This window comes from Ambystoma mexicanum, chromosome 4q (assembly GCF_040938575.1).
Source record: "Ambystoma mexicanum isolate Mex_15411 chromosome 4q, UKY_AmexF1_1, whole genome shotgun sequence".
Classification (NCBI taxonomy): Eukaryota; Metazoa; Chordata; class Amphibia; order Caudata; family Ambystomatidae; genus Ambystoma; species Ambystoma mexicanum.
Genome location: NC_090928.1, coordinates 1,105,281,468 through 1,105,301,693, shown reverse-complemented (window position 1 = coordinate 1,105,301,693; position 20,226 = coordinate 1,105,281,468). Strand labels below are relative to the sequence as shown.

General features: G+C 49.2%; 1 protein-coding gene across 2 annotated transcripts in view; it reads right to left on the bottom strand.

The window, feature by feature from the left end:
- The window catches only part of LOC138468214 (xanthine dehydrogenase/oxidase-like), a 1,072,878-nt gene that overhangs the window by 297,576 nt on the left and 755,076 nt on the right, over positions 1 to 20,226 (bottom strand). The gene's annotated exons all lie outside the window — the stretch shown is intronic.

The following is a 20,226-nucleotide window of genomic DNA, read 5'->3' as shown; positions in this document are numbered from 1 at the left end:
TACCCTCATCTCAGGTCCAAATGGGTCCTCCTTCTTATTCCTTGAAAAGTCTTCAGATGATCTGATCAGTGAGGGGTCCAGCCCTCTTTTAAAGGTCAGAATCAGAGCACTTGGCAACAGACAGGGGAAGGATGACAACATATACTTCTAAGTCTCACCCATCTTACTGTCGTCTGCTGTACATCAAAGTGTCTCCCCAATTAACTGAGCCCTATGCAGCGCTTGGTCGCAACATGGGCCTCATTTGAAGTAGGGGCTTGCAGGCAGACTTTCGTCTCCTACAATTCACATACTTCCCTGCTCTGAAAGGAGATGTTCCTGACAGGACATTCACTGCCCTTTCATGCCAAGGAGGGGTGTTAGTACCAAGTTGACACATTACATTACAAAGAGGTGTTGGTCTCTGGTCTCCATTGTCACTCCCTACAACCAGGCCTTCCCTGACGCCTGCTAATGAACATTCTTCAGTATTCGCCGCCACCAGCATGGTTTCACAATGGAGATGCAAATCCATGGGGGCTTGAAATTCTAATCATGCTGCCCATAACCAAAAGCTTTTGATGTACCCATGGCTGTCAGGTGTCAGCTACACATGACAGGGAAGGGCGGCGCTGGTAAACTGTGCCCTCCCAGAGTAGATGACTATTTTTGTGCTGTGCAGTGAGCGTGGAAAATGTGCGCGGGAATGGCCCCATCATCAATACTTTTTAAATAAACAAAAAAATCCCTGGTGAGTGCACCTTTCCCATGCGGATGGTCCAATTCCTCACATGCCCCTAGCCTCAACATGTGAACCACCACCCTACTGTGGATCTGGTTCGTCATCAAGGTGAAAGTACCGGCTGAGACCATCTGCATTTCCATGCTGGGAGCCTGGCTTGTGCTGGATGTCCATATATAATCCCTGTAGAGATATGGCCCACCGCAAAAGTTTAGGGTTCTCCCCTTATATGGCCATTAACCATCACAGAGGCCTATGGTCTGTCTGTATTGTAAAGTGAGACCCAGAGATGTAGGGTTTCAGCTTCTTTATGGCCCACACAACCGCATATATGCATCTTTTTCTACGACAGCCCAGATCCTTTCGCTTTTTTCAACCGCCTGCTAATGTAGGCGACAGGATGGTCTACCCCTTCAGAGTTCAGCTGTGCTAACAATGCTCCAATCCCAAAATCACAGGCGTCTCTCTGGATAATGAATCCCTGACCATAGTCTGGCACTTTCAGAACTGGGGCCCTGCACAATCTATCCTTTAAATCCTGAAAGGAGGTTTGACAGGCGGGGGTCCAAGTTACTTTCTTTGGCATCTTTTTGAACGTTGCATCATTCAGGGGCATGGCAGTGGTCCCATACCCTCTGATGAATGACCAGCAGTACCCAGTGAGACCAAGAAAGGCTCTCACCTGTGTCTGTGTGGTGGGGATGCCCCACTCCTTCAGAGCCTGTACCGTTGCCTCAAGAGGTTGTTTCTTACTTCCAGCAACCACGTAGTCTAGGTAAGTTACTGTACCTTCTGCTATCTAGCATTTTGTGGTCTTGATAGTCTGGCATCAATCTGCAGCGCCTTAAGCGCTTGTTTCAGATGGGATAGATGATCCTCCCAGGTGTGGCTGAATACAGCAATGTCATCTAGACAGGCAATGCTGAAATTTCCGAGTATAGAGAAAACCTGGTTAACCATCCTCTTAAAAGTGGCATGGGCATTCTTCAATCCGAAGGGCATCACAGTGAACTGATAATGTGCTTCCGGGGTTGAGAATGCCGACCTCTCTTTCACTCTATCTGTAAAACCAACCTGCCAATACCCCACTGTGAGGTCAAAAGTAGTCATATACTTGGCAGCGCCAAGCTGGTCAATGAGCTCATCTGCCCGAGGAATGGTCCCCCTGTAGTCCACACAAAAGCAAACTTCATTCTCCCCACTACTGGTCTTTTTAGGGACCAGTACCACTGTGCTAGCCAGGGGCTGTGGGATCGCTCTATCACTCCTAGGGACAACATCTTGTAAACTTCCTCATTGATTGTGTCTCTGACCTTATCGGACATACGACGAATACTACTCTTCACCGGCTTACTGTCTCCAGTGTCCACATCATGGGTGCACCAATCTGTGCGACCAGGAGTCACTTAAAACAGACCGGCAAACAGTCCCAGTAAGCGTCGAGAGTCTGTCAGTTTCTGTTCTGACAGGTCGGCTGAAAGTTTGAAACCTTCAACTGACCCATCTGTGGCTTCAGTGTGCTGGAGGTCTGGGAGGGGATCGGTCTCCTCCTCAGTCTCTCCGTCAGTCACTAACGCCATGACCAAGTCATCCCGGCTATAATGGGGTTTTAGCCGGTTGACATTAAAGACTGTGCACTTCTGTTTAGGTCCTTTCACGTAAATGAGATAAATTCACCTCATTGACCTTTTCCAGCACACAGTATGGCCTAGTCCACTTGTCCTGAAGGACACCGGGTTTGACAGGCTCAATAATCCACACCCACTGGCCTGGAGAATAGACTGTCACTGTGGCCTTCTGGTCATGCCAGTGCTCCATCAGCTCCTGACTAGCCTTTAGATTCTTTGTGGACTGTTCGATGTACTTTGCCATTCTAGAACAAAGGCTGAGTACATAGTCCACCACATCTTGTGACGGGGATGAGGGTTTGCTTTCCCATTCCTCCTTCACTAGACTGAGGGGACCTCATACAGGGTGTCCAAACAAGAAGCTCAATGGGGCTAAACCCTACTCCGCTCTGTGGCACCTCCCTGTAGGCAAACAGAAGGCATGGCAGGAGAATATCCCATTTTCTCAGGTGCTCTTCCAAGCCACCTATCATGCCTTTGAGGGTCTTGTTGAACTGCTCAACAAGCTCATTGATTTGTGGATGAAAGGAGGTTGAGAACCGAGAGGTGACGCCACACTCTTCCCACATAGCCTTCATATATGCAGATTTGAAGTTTGATCTCCTGTCAGAAACACATTCCTTGGGGAATCCAACATGGGAGAATATCCCAATTAGAGCCTTTGCAACCACGGAGGCTTTGATGCACCTCAGAGGGACAGCCTCAGGGTATCTCGTGGCATGGGTCACCACCACCAAGATATAGTGGTTCCCTGAGATGGTTTGAGGATCCAAAGGATGCACAATATCCATGCCTATTCTCTCAAAAGGCGGCCCAACTATGGCTAGTGGAATTAAGGGGGCCATTGTGGCACCACCTGACTTGCCAGAAGCTTGACAAGTCGGGCAGGACCGGACAAATTCCTTAACTTCTACGCCGAACTGCTGCCAGCATAAGTGCACAGACAACCGGTCCGATGTCTTAGTCACTTCCAAGTGACCCGCTAAAGGAATTTGGTGAGCCAAATCCAAAAGGAACTTTCTGTGGCATTGGTGAACCATCAACCTTCTGGTGTCCTCGCCCTCAGAATCCTTTGGCTCACTGTACAGGAGTCCATCCTCCCAGTACACTTTGAACAGTCCAGGGGCCTCGCCCTTAGCCTGCTCCTCCGCCTGCTTCTGCAGACCTTCCAGAGTGGGACACTCTTTCTGGGCTCTGTAGAAGCCAGTTTGATCTGGGCCCCCAGCTGATGCGAACTCATCCAGCTTGGGCAGACCCTTCGGATCTGCACCCACCTGGTCCTCCACCTCAGGTTCCTGCACTGCGCCAAGCAACTCTGAAGTCACAAGGTCGATTGTTACCAAAGTAAGGTCTTCCGTGGTTACTAGCCCCTCTCCTGCAGGAGTAGGTGACTCAGCAGTCTGTGGAACTGGACTAGGGGCTACCGGCCATGCCGGTCCTTCCAACAAGCCCTATGTAAGCACTCCAGGCCCTAAGACTTTCACAGCGTTCAATCTGGTGTTCTCTTTGGCCCTCACTCGTGTAGATGCTGCAACTATTTTGGGATCAGGAATATCATTATCCAACACACATGGGACAGGGATGGAGTCTTTCAAAGATACACGGCTCTGGGTCGTTACACCTCACAAGTTGAACTTGACTGTCACCAAGGGGCACTTACTCTTACCATCAAATCCACTTACGCACTACTCAAGCACATCAATATACTGGCCTGGCTGTGCCCACTGCCGGGTGACAGAGGTGACGCTAGCCGCAGTGTCTCAGACCGCAGGAGTTTTGTGTCCATTGACGCACATGTGCACTAGATAGAGTTGAGTATTACTGGGGAAAGGGGTCTCTTCTGGAGATCCGGTACCGTTCCCACTCAGTGTAACCAATCCACATTCGTCCACTCCCTGGCCTGGTGGGCAATCCTCCTCTGAGAGGCCCACACTAATGATGGCCTCCTCCAGGAGTCCAACATTCACTATGGCTTGCTTTGGTAAGCCCTTGCAAGCAGGATCCCCTTTCCCATGGCCCAGCTCCTTACACACGAAACAACCCTTGGGTGGTGAGAACGCAGGTGTCCCAGTGTTAAGGGTGCCCATGCTCTTCTTTTCGGTGTGCATGGCTGAACTAGAGTGTGGGGGTTTCCCTTTGCTCTTTTGGGGACCAGGCTTTGAATAGGATTGGGTTGGATCTTTGTCCTTCCCATCCGTGTCTACTTTTTTCCGCTGATTTCTCTTAAGGTTTGGGTGTGCTCTTCTGAGTCTTTTTTTGGACTCGACTACTCACAAACCTGTCGCCAGCCTTTGCAAGTTCCCTAGGTCTTGTCCACTAGATGCTGGTGTAGGTCAAGCTTACAATTTTTCAAAACATGCTCACGCGCAATCAAATTGTACATCCCTTTAAATGTGTCAACTTTGTTACCAGTCACCCACCCGCTCAGATATTTGTATGTGAACGCTTCAAATGTCTGCCCACTTTTCTTTCCAAGCTCTCTGAAGCTCTGGAGATACTGTTCTGGGGTTTTATGGGACTTCCTGAGGACTGCCTTCATGCTCTCATAAACGGGCCTTTCCTCAGGAGTTAGCTGAAGAATTGCATCAGTCCCTGGTGTCGGTAAGCTACTCAACAGAGCTGCACCCCACAGTACCTCATCCACCTACTGCAGCTGCTTCAAAACAGTCAAAAATATCCTTCCCCACTTCATAAGCCTGTACTAAATCTTTGGGGATGTGCCGTTAGGGATTATCCCGGGCACTCTGGTTTGAGCCACTACTGCTGTTCTCGATAGGGGCAGACCTGTTGGCCTCTTTCTGCTCTTCAAGCGCCTGCTTGCGCAGCTCTATAGTGACCTTGTCCCACTGTTTCTGTTCCTCTAGCGCTAGTCTCCTCTCCTCGAGCAGGCGCTTTCTAGCCACTACCTCATTAACAGCCGGAACAATTACTGGGCCATTTAGAGACCGTGCTGAGGCCTGGGACCTGGGGGATGCCGCACTAGCCCCTGTCCTCACTGACACTCTTGAGTGTTTACAAACCACACTCAGGGCTGTCACAAGACGTGGTGAGGCCCGGGGCAAAACATGTGGTGAGGCCCTCTTATGATTTGATGCACTTAGGCCAGCGGCGGCTCCTCTGCAAACTGGACTCAAGCATTCTCCCCTTGAGTTTGTGTGGAGGAACCCATTTATGGTTTATTACTACAACTGCCAATCAACTACAGCAAAGTTGGTTTTCTGTACTGAAGAACGGTTTATGCCAGACTAACTTTTGTATCATATGCATTAATATATATATATATATATATAGGTTGGCATGACGGCATGTGGTGTGTGATGCCAGCATTAAGGAGCACCCTGCCCCTGTGTGCGCATTAAAAGACACATCATACACAGTGACAGGTAGATGATGTACAGTGGAGGCTGGTGAATTTCTGAGCTGAAGAGGCTTAAATGTTTGCGCCAATTATGCAGGATCAACAGAGCACAGCGAGGGAGCCCAAACCAAACAAGGGTTGCTTGAGGAGGTTTCTTACTCCCAAGAACATGTCTGAACCATTGGGTTAAAATTATGCATTTGATAGCACTTTCTTTGTAAAACTGGGTAGAAATCCTTACAGTTTGAAATTGGTTTTGTATGGAAGCACATGGAAAAATCCAATAGTTGCAAGTCACTAACCATGCACAGGAACATTTTCCAATACATTTCATGCCGCCTTTGCACACAACATATGCTAGTATAAAGATATATTCATGCTGATTGTTCCCATGTATGTCCATGCAGGCTGCACCAATATATGCCATTATTACCATGTACAGACACCCAGCCAGTATAAATGCCATGCCACAGAAAGTATGTCCTGGCAGACTGTGCACCATAAGCGTTATTACTGGCTAGATTGGCCTAAATTCGATGTGGACCAATTGAGCCAAGTAGTATGTTTGCTTTAACCTTGATGCATAGTCCTGTGCATCAAGGGTAAAGCAAAACAAGCATTGTCAATACTAACAGTTTGGGCTTTCATGTAGGCATGGGAAAGGCACTTATGTATTGGTATTAACTGGCTGTTGATGGTAGCAGGTGAAACTGGTTTGAGTACCTGAGGATCTAATAGAATTGCCTGGCAAATGCCTAATACCTATGCACAAGCCAAAACTGTTGGCTTTGCCAATGTTTGTTTTTAACAGGACTTAAGTGAAAGACACGCAGGGTGCAACGCCATTGATCAGATCAGGCTCTAGCCCCCTCCCGAAATGTTGGGCTTTGTTGACTTGACCTGGCTACATGGGCGGCGCCAGCCCCTAGTAACATTGAGGCAGAAGGCCTCTCTCGATGTGTCACCAGCCTGAAGCACTCGTTAAGGAGCGGCATCAGCATCAAACATGCCGAGCACAAAAACCTATCCATGCAATATTAACAGACTCACTTTGATAAAACCAAAGTCTTAACTTCTGGTCTCAGCTTTCAGATAGCCCACGTCTCCAGAGATTAGCATAGCATTATGAAAGTAAACAGCCACTGAATTGGGATGAAAGGTATGACTACTGGCCAAAGGGAAGGTGAATAGCTATTCAGCTTTCCAGCTGGGATTAGGGAATCGGGAGGAAAGTGGGAGCAGGGCTGGTTGAAGATGTATCAGGGCTGGTGGGGGCCCATTTCTTTGTGATGTTTGGGGGGCACCCCTGGCCTTACAGATTGGAGAAAAACGCCAGGGCACCTGTAGAGTGCTTAAATCAATAATGAAGTCAAAATAATGCAGCAAGGTGGTTAGAAGCTGCAGATTATCAGTAGGTTTCTGTGTCATAAGACTGCCAGTATGGGGGCAGCTGCTTGGGGGCCCATTTCAACAGCAAACGCTAAAAGACCCAGACTACATCCCTCAGTTGGGATACAGACAGCGCACTCAGTGTATTGGCCCCACATTGGCCCCACTCACTATCCGCTTTCAAAACTGTCAATCACCCCATTGCCGGGCTGACCAACAGAGTTGTGGTCAGACGGAACAGGACACATACATTAAACAGTGCCTGGGATTTGCAGTTAACAAAGTTCCTGCTTTACTAACATAAAACATTTGACGTTTAGCACCTGCATTTATATGCATACATTTTTAGGTAATTGAAATTGTGATGTTGGGTTAGCACTTGCATGTCAGTGGAGTGATTAGAAGGGAAGAGGTGACATGAGAAATCTCATTCTCACAGCAGTCCTTAAGTGTGACGTTTCAGAAATAAAGGAGAGAGTTAGTTGCTTTTAACATTAAACCTTCACCAGAATAGTTTCTTTCGAATGTGGAAAGATGTTAGATGTCCCCACACAAGGAAGTTTGCCCCTCCCCCCAGCCTCTGAATTTAACACCTCTCCCAACATTTGAAGTGTTAGTCACACCCCATCCCCCTTCTTGGCCCCCCAAAATGGTAGCCTATGTGCACCTCTGATGCCATGACCCCACCCCTTAATTAAGTGGCCTGCATTAGGGGTGGGATGGCACACACACTCACATTCAACACTTTCACCCATGCATTCAACCACCAGTCACACAACTTGCATGCACGCATACATAAAACCAAACACAGCATTGACACAAACAAATACCAACATGCACGCATGCATTCATAGACATATACATACCGATTTAATTTAAATATACATATATACACATTCAACAAAAAAAAACACTTACCTTACCTCCATGCACCCTTCAAAAGCAACCAGTGTCCCACGGCACTCTGGCACTTAGACATGCTGCCTGACAGGAGAGAACTCCTCTATCAGTCAGCGTGCTCACCCTGTGCAACGTGAACACACTGACTAACAGGAGAGGAGTCCTCTCTTGTCATTCAGAATGCCCACGTTGTCAGCTGAATAACGGGAGGCAGCAGAGCTCACTTCTGAGCCCTGCTGTCTCCCATTATTTTGCTGTTTGTTGCGGAGCCAAACAGCTTTGCAACAAACAGCAAAATCTTTGCTGGGGCAGAGAGCAGACAGCACAGTCCCCCGTGTGAATAATAGACACGGGTGGACTGTGCTGCTTTCTACTAGGGAGAGGGTGACGCGAGGCCCCCACAAGCATGAGGCCCAGGTCAATTTGCCCCCCTTCACCTCCCTCGTGATGGCCCTGAACACACTTGCCCCCCGGTGGTTTCATTGGCGAGAAACACTGCTCATGCGGTCGTCCTCGTCATTTACCCCCCCCGGAAGGTCTTGTCCTTTTGGGTACACAGGCCTAGCCCATCCCCTGGGGTCTTCTCTTCAACCGCCCTCACTTCTACCCAAGCTTGGAGGCTGGTCAGCAACTCAGGTTTATTAAACTTAGTGCTGTGGGAAAATCCCCTCTCTTGACATAAAATGTGCAGGACATCCTTGGTCATGCCTTTTATAGTCTCCATGTCAAGGTCCATGACTATTACAATTACTTAGCAGTGACTAAACGTTGCCTGCAACAGTACTTTTATCATTGGGTGACTAAGCTGTGCACAAGGCTCCAACTGATCCGATCGCTTGCCACCAATGTGAAGAATCAACTTCCAGGGCACCAGTGGTCCAGGGATGAATATGGGTTTCTAAACCATCAATCAACCCCCACCTCTAGTACACCAGAAGGAATCTGCACAGATTGGAATACAAGTAAATTCTAAGACCTCTTTGTCCAATTTTGGTAACGTGGACGGAACGGCAGGTTTATCTCTGCAAGTTCGTGGCTCGTGGGTTAGTTGCAACACAGCAAAATACAATTTTTACCCAGTGATAAAAGGGACTTTCCAATCAAGGTCGTATAAAAATATCTACTTTATTATTGCTACAACAGACAGTTCGAGCACACTACAATTACAACTCCCACTGTAAAGGAACACAGAGGACAGACAGTTTCATAAAGGAAAAGGATGCACTCTGGATACTGACAGGAGGGTAGTTGGTAAAGTAATCAGTATTATAGTTCAAGATGATCCGGTTCCAGCACCAGAGGGGCAAAGGGTTGTAACTGTCTCTAGGGGCCTTCAGAGAAAGACCAGGGGGTGCAGAACACAATGCACCTGGTGCTGAAGAAGTTCTTGGTGCTCGACAGCGTCGATGCGATTCCAGGACGCTTTGCAGCCCATGAGACAGAGTTTTTAGTGGGAGACAGCTGCGGGTACTAGGCGGCAGGCAGTTCGGTGATCGAGGCTGGGCGGACATCTGCAGGATGTCCGGCGCGGCGGCTCGGTGCCAAGAATCGTCATCTCTGTGCTGGTTGGTGGATCTGGAATACTGGTCAAGGTATCTCAGACGGCTCTGGTGACGGCGGCGTGACAACAGTCAGTGGTGCACACGGATGCCGTTCGAGGACTTGACTGTCTCGAAAATGTCCTTAAAAAGATAGATGCTGGATGATGCTTGTGTGGCACTCCTCTTAGCTTCTTCACAGGGCTTGTGTCCTTTCAAGGCAGATGGCCCAAAGCTCAGGAAGGTGTTAGCAGGCAACGGCCTTGTCCTTTGTCCAGGGGCCCTCCGGCACTTCCCACCCAGGAAGTTTTCTGTCAGAACCTAGCAGGTCAGGCTGTGTGCTGTCTGGGTACCGGTTCTGGAGCTGCTGGACGGGTCCTCTGAGTCCGGTATCTCCCATTGTTTCCCTTGGAGATGTTTAGGGGAGGGATCTTTCTTCCCTCTTGGAACTCCTGGCCTTCCTTCACTGCCTGAAGATGTATAGTAGATTGTACCTTCAGCTCGGGTCCAAATGAGTCATTCTTACTCCTTGCAAAGTCTTCAGATGATCTGATCAGTTCATCCCTCTTTTAAAGCCAAATGGGCACCAGTGATTGGTGTAGGCTAAATCCACCTTAATGAACCAATCCTGGGTCCCCACCAACAATCTTCGGTGATGCTTCAAGTCAGAATCAGAGCGCTTGGCAACAGACCGCAGAAGGAGGACAACATATACTTCTAAGTCCCCCCCATCTTCCGGTCTGCTGTACATCAAAATGTCTCCCTAATTAACTGAGCCCTTTGCAGCGCTTGGTATGATATGGTATTGTTTATTTATATAGCACCTATACACAGGCAAGTGTTTCAAAGCGCTCAAGGAGGGTGGGAACATGGGAAAAACAACAGTCGCTCGGAGCCCTTGAAATTCTGAGACTATAATAGTGTGCACAGGCAGAGTAAGTGCATATAATACATTTAACAAGTTGAGATACAGCAAATAGGCCTGACAGCGATTCTGCAGTTTTACCAGTGCACTTAGGGGTGAAGACGAGGGAGAACAGACAGTTCAATCTTCATGCACGGTGCATTCGGATCTTGCAAGTGCACAGATGGTGACAGGAAAGGGGAGTAGGTGGAGACTGGGTAAAGTGCAGAGAGAGCCATTCTCTTGGGTTAATTCACAAGTGCAGTGAAGGTGGGTGGGGTGTAGGGCCCTGAAGCAAGTGGGTGGGGTGTAGGGCCCTGAGGCAAGTGCAACAGGGGACTGGTGGGGGTGCCCGGGAAAGGTGAGACTCTGAGGTACACCAGGCGGCCAGTCAGCAAAGCTGTTAGGGGAGGAGGGAGAGAGGGAAAGAGTAGATAGCTATGTGGGCAAAGGGAGAGAGAAGGAAGAGGAGAAAAGGAAGATATTGAGGAGTTTCTGAAACTTAAGAAGATCAGGCTCAAGACGGAAATCGGCAGGGAGGCTATTCCAAAGGGAGGCACCAGCTGAGGATCAGGATCTCCCTCCAAATCTCTGCTTGCATAACCAGCTCACTCACACAAGTTGGAGGTGGATGAGCAGAGGGCTTGTAAGGGACAGTATTTAGGTAGGCAGCATTGCAGGCAGGTAGGTTCGAGGCCCCAGAAAGCCTTGTGGAATATGCAGAAGGTGTCACAACAAGGGACTCCTTTGAAGTAGGGGCTTGCAGGCCGACTTTCGTCTTGTATAATCCACATACTTTACTGCTTTGAAAGGAGTGGTTCCAGACAGGACAAACATTCACTGTCCTTTCATACCAAGGATGGGTGTTAGTACCAAGTTGACACATTGCATTACAAAGAGGTGTTGGTCTCTGGTCTCCATTGTCACTCCCTGCACCCATGCCTTCCATGAGGCCTGATAATTAACATTCTTCAGTATTCGGCACCACCAGCAAGGTTTCACAATGGAGATGCAATTCCATGGGGCTTTGAAATTCTAATCAGGCTGCACATGGCCAAAGGCTATTGATGTACCCACGGCTGTCTGGTGTCAGCTATACATGACCGGGGAGGGCGGCGCTGGTAAGGTGTGTCCTGCCAAAGTAGATGACTATTTTTCTGCTCTGCGGTGAGCGTGGAAAATGTGCGCGGAAATGGCCCCATCATTCATTCCTTTTAAGCAAACAAAAAGAAACCTGGCGAGCTTACTTTTCCCATGCGGATGGTCGAATTCCTCACACTGAAGGGGGGACTTAGGTTAGTGGGGAAAGAGGGAAAATGCATCTAGTTTTATTGTTGATGCATGCAAGGTGGAAGCGCCTGAATGCAGTATGCAGGTCTGTTTCTTGATGGTCCGTGTGAAGGATATAGACGCATTTGTAGCCAAATGGGAGCCTTGTATGCTTGTGGCACTAGGATGCATTGGCACGGGTGGTGGGATTTAAGTGGGTAATAGTACTGTATAGTTTCTTTCTGTCCATAGGTAGGGATTTTAACTTGCTGTGTGCGAGTGGCATAGTTGGGCTCAGGGGTCCTCACTCTCACCTTTGCTCTTTAACCTATATGTAAAATTACTTCATTCATTCGTATGCGGATGATACGCAGGTGTTCCTGAAGGTGCAGAGACCTGAGGATACATTTATGATAGTGGAACAGTGTTTACAGGAGGTACAGGCCTGGATGTGTGCCAACCAACTGTTGCTGAATGCCAGCAAAACGGAAGTGTCACTATTTGCTTCAAAATATCATATTCAACAGAACAAACAGATATTGCCACCATGCTTCCAAGGGGCGCAGCTCAACTTTGCTAAGAAAATCAAAAATGTGGGCTGCGTGTGGGAAGACAACATGGGTTGTGGAGTGCAGATTAGCACAAAGGTGCAATCAGCATTCTACACCCTGCGATCATTTAGACACATTGGCCCTCATTCCAACCATGGTGGATGGCGGATTTACCGCCCCATTCCAAGGTGAGTGGGGCGGTAAATCCCCAATCCTCATTTACCCTTCCCCATTCCCATTTTGCCCCATAGGGCATAATGGGAGTGGGGAAGGCGCTAATTACGGCACCGTAAATTACGGTGCCGTAATTAGCACCAAGGACGCTTAGCGCCTTGGTACTTAACGCCTGCTAAAAGCAGGCGTTAAGGTGGAAATCAGGCGTTAAGGGTTAACGGCGCCGACGGCGCCGTTAAACCCTTAACGCCTGGGTTGGAATGAGGGCCATTCTGCCATTTAACGCGCGACTAGTCTATGGCAACGCATTGCTGTCAGGAATACCAGGGTTCCAATTGCGTAGATTGCAGATCGGCCAAAATGCTGTGGTTAGGTTAGTGTGCAAGGTAACAAAATCTGCACCTATCACTAACTTGAGAAGATCTTTACACTGGTTAGCGGTGAAGGAGCGAATAGAGTTTAAAACTCTCTGCCTGGTTTTTAAATGTGTGAATAAATTGGCACCAGGATATCTATCTGACAAAATCAAGAGCTATACTCCCAGCCGGCAGCTACGCTCAGGCGAGAAGAACCTTCTCCAGGTTCCGCGGTCAAAATACGTGAGCAAAGGAGAGCGTAGATTTGGGGTCTATGGACCTAGATTATGGAATAATATCCCCTTACATATCAGAGGGATTAAGACACTCATGAAATTTCGCAGGGCCTTGAAAACCCATCTGTTCTAATGAGATTTCCTAAAGGAAATAGTTACAGGGGCATTTTATTTACCACATTGGAGAAAGACAGTCTAAATGCTAAAGGTTCCACCTGCGACCAAATACGATTAAGTTTGTCCGCTGTGCGGTATAAATGATTCAAACATCAAACATCAAACATATAGGGCCTCATTACGACCCTGGCGGTAAGGGGTTAACGCCAGCGTTAGCTGCGCCGACCCCTTACCGCCAATTACGAGGTCCCTTAGCGCCATGGCGCTTTTAACACCTGCTTTTAGCAGGTGTTAAAATCCATGGCGCTAAGGGACCATGGAGTTAATTACGCCACCGTAATTTACGGTGGCGTAATTAACGCCTTCCCCACTCCCATTATGCCCTATGGGGCAAAAATGGGAATGGGGAAGGGTAAATGGGGATTGGGGACTTACCGCCCCGCCGACCTCGGAATGGGGCGGTAAGTCCGCCAACCACCATGGCGTAAACGTAGTTTACGCCATGGTGGTAAAGTCACGGCCCAGGCGGTAACTTACCGCCTGGGTCGTAATGAGACCCATAGTGTGTTTGAGTGTGAAGAATAGAGCATAAATATTGGGCAAACAAAAATCATACTGTGTGCAAACAATTCATTTAGGATACCAAGGATAAAAATAAAGCGGGGCAACAATTAAAATACGAAAAAAAACAATTCAAGTAGAGCAAACAATCCATGCAATGCAAACAAGTTTGATACCGTGGGAGCTCAGTCGAAGTAGGGCAAACACTTCTAATTGGGCAAACAATTCATACAGTGGTGCAACATTTAATCTAGAATTCTAAATTCTAAGCAGCAAAACACAGAGGGGCAACAATTTAACTACAACAAACAATTCAACATCACTTCATATTGAGAGGCAACACGCAAACAAGGGAAAACAATTCATATATTCGGAAAACAGTTACACCTCGGACAACAATTCATACATTCGGCAATGGTTAATCTAGGATGCTAATGTGGGAGCTTGAATGTGCGTGTTAAAATGTGTGTATGAGTGTGCAAGTGTGCCACTGAGCGCATATACGGGTGCATGCATGCAAACATGTATGCAGTTCTTTGATGAAATAGTCTCTTCTTGTGTATTAGGAGTGCACTGAAATCAGTAAGAACTTTTGGAGGACAGGCTGGACATTCTTTTGCATGTGTAATTCTGCAAATGTGAATTTGTGAACGTAAGTGTGTAAATGTGTTTGTGTGCAAATGGGCAGGCATGCAAATACGTGATTGTGAATGTGTAAGTGTGTACATGTACACAGCTGTGAGTGTGCACATGTGAAACTGCACGTGCACATGTGTAAGTGTGCGGTTGGGCACATTTGCATGTATGTGAGTGTGTACATGCAGTTGAGAGTTGTTACTCTGTTCTATTTGTCTCTGTTCCTTTTGGAAATAAACAATGGGAGGTAATGCGGAGAATAGATTTGGGGTAAGAACATATATCTTTGGAAATAGGTATAGATCAGATATAACAAACAGGCATCTGTGAGGTAGAGGGTGGGAAGGTGCATTCTTTGACAGACAGCCCTATGTGTGGCAGAGGGGAAGCGGAACTGAGTGGAGCAAAGAATATCTTCTAACATCTTGTCTTATTGTTAGAAGATATTGGGCCTCATTACGAGTAGCGCGGTAAAACCGTGGTCATTACCGGCATGACAGAACGAGCGGGTCCGTGCTCGTATGATGCCGCTAATAGCGGGTGATTACGAGTGAGCGTGCGAGCCCCCATGCCGGTAATGGCCATACCGACATGCCACAAAAGGCCCCCCAACCCCAGATAGCGGCATCGCAGGACCCACCGATACCGGTACCGCCTAGGAGGACCCCTAAATACCGACCCGGTAATACCAACATGCTAGTACCGGGCTCGTAAAACCGGACCCGGAAATAACGTTATTGTGTCAGAACGGGAAATTGGCCGGCGGCCATCTTTAAAAACACAATCCATTGCATCCTCCAAAACCACCTATCGATTCTTGTTGTGCTGTGTTGAAAAACCCTGAAGATGTCCAAGGCCACCCAGAAGATGACCCCCGCCAGCGGAAACAGCGTTTCTCTGACACAGAGCTAAATATGCTGGCAGACATAATGAAAGCTAATGACATGAAGCATGATGCCCAGATGAGGAAAAAGGAAATCTGGCAGGAGGTTGCCCGGAAGGTGTCGGCCGTAGGGACCACCCCACGTAGTGTGCGTGACTGCCGCAAGAGGTGGGACGGCCTCCGCTTGAGGGTGAGAAACATCCTGTCAAGCAACTGGAGGGCGGCCATGGTGACAGGTGGGGGTCCCCACTCACCTGCAAAGCTGATGCCCTGGGAGGAGACTGCTAGCACATTTATCAATCCTGAGTCGATTGAGGGATTTCGAGAGATGGAGATGGGTGCGCCATCATCCCCAGAAGGAGGTGATTGACCCTGCACATCCCTGTAGGGGAAACCATGACATAGCACAAGTGATGTGGAAGAGAGACTAGGCAAGGCAATGTATGTCTCTACACCCACATCAACATATCCAAGTCCAGATTGTGGCCCAACCCTGCCACACAGAAATGCATGCTGAGTGCCAATCCCATAACCAACACACAGGCAACAAACCAGGATCGTGCCCATGTAACCCATCACACAAACCCCATATCAACGATATGCCACCTGCCATGCAGTGATTGCCAGTATGCCCCCTCAAAACACCAAGTGCCACACACTTGTAAGACATGGGTGCATGAATTTATGAATATTGAACAGCACAATTGTATGCCACTGGCATGTGACACCATCACTGATGACCTGCATCTCCTCTTACCCCCAGGCACTGAAGAGGAAGATGCCAGTCAGGAGAGGACCGCAAGGGCATCCACATCACGCCATACGACAAGGGCCACCGCCACCACCAAATCTCAGCCAGACAAACAGGCCAGACCCACAGGCAGTGTGCCTGACTGGGTGGAAAGCCAGCCAACAACACCTGCTGCCAGTGTGCCGAACACACATCAGGACCAGCATCACACACCCACAACAGTCGGAGGGGTGTCCCTTCCTGCGCCACCCTCCACCGAGGATGTTTTGGATGCCAATGTGGACCCTGAGGGAGTGACAGTAGTGACTTCTACACCCACCCCAAGCCCCCTGCCCACCCCCCCATATCGAGCCCTCAACCGCCTACAGCAGTGATGATCCCTGCCTCCATGACTCAGACCTCAGGGATTCGGACTGGTGCCCCTTCGAGAAGGACAGCACCCAGGATGTAGGCCCGGTGCATGCACCATCCACCACTCCAGCTCCCACCACTGCAGCTCCCAACAACACCCTGGAGTCATGCCTGTCGAGGGTGGAGGCCCGACAGGAGGTCATGCTGGATCTCCTGCTGCAGTATATTGCCGATGGTGAGGACACAAGGAGGGGTATAGCAACTGCCAGTGCGGGGACCACAGCGGCCATCACAGCGAACATAGCCGCCATTAATGCGTCGGCTGTGCTCATGAGGGACTGTCTGGGTGCAGTAACCCAAGTCCTCACCTCCATCCTACTCCATATGCAGCGTCCACTCCTTGGAGCGGGCGTGGAACCTGCCTCGGACACATCCACAGCCAGCACACCTGCATCCTCTGTCCCGCAAAGCCCTGTGCGCCCGACCCAGAGGAGGGCACGGCACTCAGAGATGCCACCCCGGACAAAATAAAGTCCCGGAAGTAGAGTGCCCAGACAATGGGAGTGCGACACATGGTTGTGGGTGAAGGGGGACATTTCATGGAGTACATTTGGGGACTATAGGGGTTTGTTGGGTGGGTTTGGGAGTTCACTGGGTTTTTTTGGGGTTTGTTGGGTGGGTTTGGGAGTTCACTGGGATTTTTTGGGGTTTGTCAGGTGGGTTTGGGATTTTACTGGGGGTTGGGGTGGGGGAGTGGTCACTTTTTTCTCTCTTGAACAAATACACACGTTGTGTGCAAAAAAAATTCATGGTTGGACATTGTTCATTTTGTGTATCTCCATATAATGTGTGACGGTGTTCAGTGGCCAACTCACAACAATCCCAGTAAGCATGTCCACATGGACCCAGTGTGTCAGTGACACATGTCGATCATAGTCCCTGTGGTTCAGAAGTATTCGTGAATCAGTGCTTGGCGTACTGCATGGTCATCCCGTGCATCACGTACTGGCAGGGTGTCTACTTCACCTACGTCTCCATCCTCATCATCCTCACCCGGTGCATGCATGTCAATGTCAGGTACATTTCTCCGGACGCACATGTTGTGCAGGATGACACACGCTATGGTGTTCTTTGCCACCTTCTCAGGACTATATAGGAGTGCCCCACCAGACCTGCTTAGCCAGCGGAAACGCGCCTTCAACAGGCCAAAGGTCTGCTCAATCACAACACGGGTACAGGTGTGCACACGATTTTACTCCTCTTCATGGCTGTTCTGCGGGTTCCGCACAGGGGTAAGTAGTCACGGCCTCAAGGGTTATCCTCCATGACTGGCAAGCAAATACAAATAGGTGGCACAATCACGGCCGCAGCTATTTGGTGTGGAAATGCACATGTCCCTGTACGTATGCAAGATTTTAATGTTGATGCATACTATATTGTTATGAGGCGTGGTAGTGTGGATGGTGTTCAATATATTATCCAGGGTGCATAATGCATGCTGAGGCGGAGGTACTGTGGTTGGACAACAATGTTTAGCCTCCCGTTCATGCTGTGTATTCTACGCTGTGCATGGTCACATTAGCCACATTGGCACAGTTGCAATCCTGTTCTGTCATGCATTGCTTGTCATACCCATGGTAGCCTGGTCGTGCCTCTGACTTGTTGTCTTCGATATGCATAAATGGTAAAATGTGTGCCAGTGATGTGTCAAGTTCCGTTTGGGAGGTTCAGGTCAGGAGTGTTTAGCTCTGCATGCATTCCACAATCACCGACATATCCCACCCAGGTGGAGTATGCACCCCCCCCTTTCACACCAAGGTGGAGTATGATCCCCCCCCCTTTCACACCCAGGTGGAGTATGCATCCCTCCCTTTCCCACCCAGGTGGAGTATGCATCCCTACACATCAGTGCCCCAAAGCACTGCCATGGGCCAGTTGGTCCAGCATGTCGCTCCATGTTATGGGGTAGCGTTGAGTTGCGCAGCACCATGGCATAATGTGTTGATCCGGGAAATCGGGCGCATCAATGTGCGATGATCTTGCTGGAGTCACATACCATTTGCACATTGATGGAATGGTATTGCTTGCGATTGCGGTACACCGCCTCTATGGCACGGGGAACCACCAATTCTACATGGGTGCAGTCCAGGGCACCAACACAATTGGGCATGCCTGCCAGTGCATGGAAGCCTACTTTGGTGTCGGCTATCTCCTGGGCAGTCCGTGGTAGGGATATGTGGGTGCTTGCGTGGTTCAAGAGGGCATCCAGCACGTGGTTCAACATGCGTGAAAAAAGTGGTTGTGAAATGCCATGCAGCTGCCCCACTGTGTGTTGATAGGTGCCTGTGGCCAGGAAGTGGAGCACAGACACCACCTTTAGTAGCGGGGGGATGGCAGTGTGTATTTCTATGAGGCTGGCAATGTCGATGTGTATCAGGTCCACTATGGTGGTGATGGCGTCCCGGTCCAACCGGTACAGGGTGTGGATCTGCTCAGGGGTTAGGTTGAATGGCCTGGGTCTGATGCGAGTGATTGGTGGCTGCCTATGAGGCACTGCTGGCTGCGCTGGTGGTAATTGCTGGACCTGTCTCACCCTCCTTCTCCTCCTGCGTCTCCTCTGTGCTGCCTGTTGCTACTGCTGTAGTTCTTGTTGTAGTTGGTGTTGTTGCTGTAGTTGTAGCAGTATTGGCATGTCCTCCAGCGCCATGATTGCAACAGCGAGTGGTAGCATTTTGGTGTGTGGGTGTGCTCATTTTATACTGGCCCAGCCTCCATTGACTCCAACAGTGGAGATTGTGTGCACCTGTGGCAGTTGGCTTGATTGCTGATTGCTGTTTGCGGGTGGTCCGCGATGCCTGTATGGCTGGCATTGTGCAGCCTGTGATTACCGGCTTCTCGATGCCTGTATTTGAAGGTCCGCGTGTGTTGGGATGTCATCCTACTACCGGCATGCCGGTATTTGCTCCACGAAGGGGTGCGTGTACGCGCCAATGCCGCTATTAGTGGCACCGTTATCTAGGGTGCCGCTAATAGCGGATTGCCGGCTCATAATACACCAGAGCGAAAAGCGATGCCGGTAACCCTTTACCGGCATCATTTTTCCCTTACCGCCAACCTCGTAATGAGGCCAATTGTCTTATTGAGGGGGACCTTCCTTTATGGAAAAAGTAATCTTGTGGAGACAGCCGCAGGAAATCGGGAAAAGCGCCTGTATGTGTTCATCTTTACTTATTGGGCATTTGATAGGCATGGCCTTGTATGCATAGTGCAGCCTCATGCCGAGGGGCTGCTATCATATTATAGCCGCAATATGCTCAATGTGTGGCGGGTACAACTTAAGTATACCAGGCTCAGACTCATATGCCCATGTCCTAGCATGAACGGACAGTTGCAGCATTATGTGAAGAGGTGAAGCTAGTGTTTGCCAGGTCTTGCCTCATTGTTGCAAGTTCATGTGCCAATATTTTCCTTGAGCGCACAGCCTCAGCCTCATATGCCAACGTAAATACCTGGTACAGCCTGATATGCCACACACGGCCATCTTTTGCCAAGTAAGGCCTCAAAGGGCCAACTCCAATCACCATATGTCTGGGTACTACTATCATATGCAAGTTGAAGCCTCACATGCCTGCCGGTCACCACCATATGCCAGCTGCATTCATATGCTCAGGTGGAGCATAATATGCCAGGTGCAGGCTCATAGACATATCTGGGCAACCTCCTATTGTTTACCTGCAATCATCATGCACCAAGGGCAGCTGCAATGGGATGGGCATTTAAGCATTTCATTGATACTTGTACCGTGTTCCAGGCCGGCAGATTCGGAGCGCACCTGGGCGCATCATCTGATTGTCTTATGCCATGAATGGACATTTAGCCTGGGATACGAGGGCTTGTGATAGC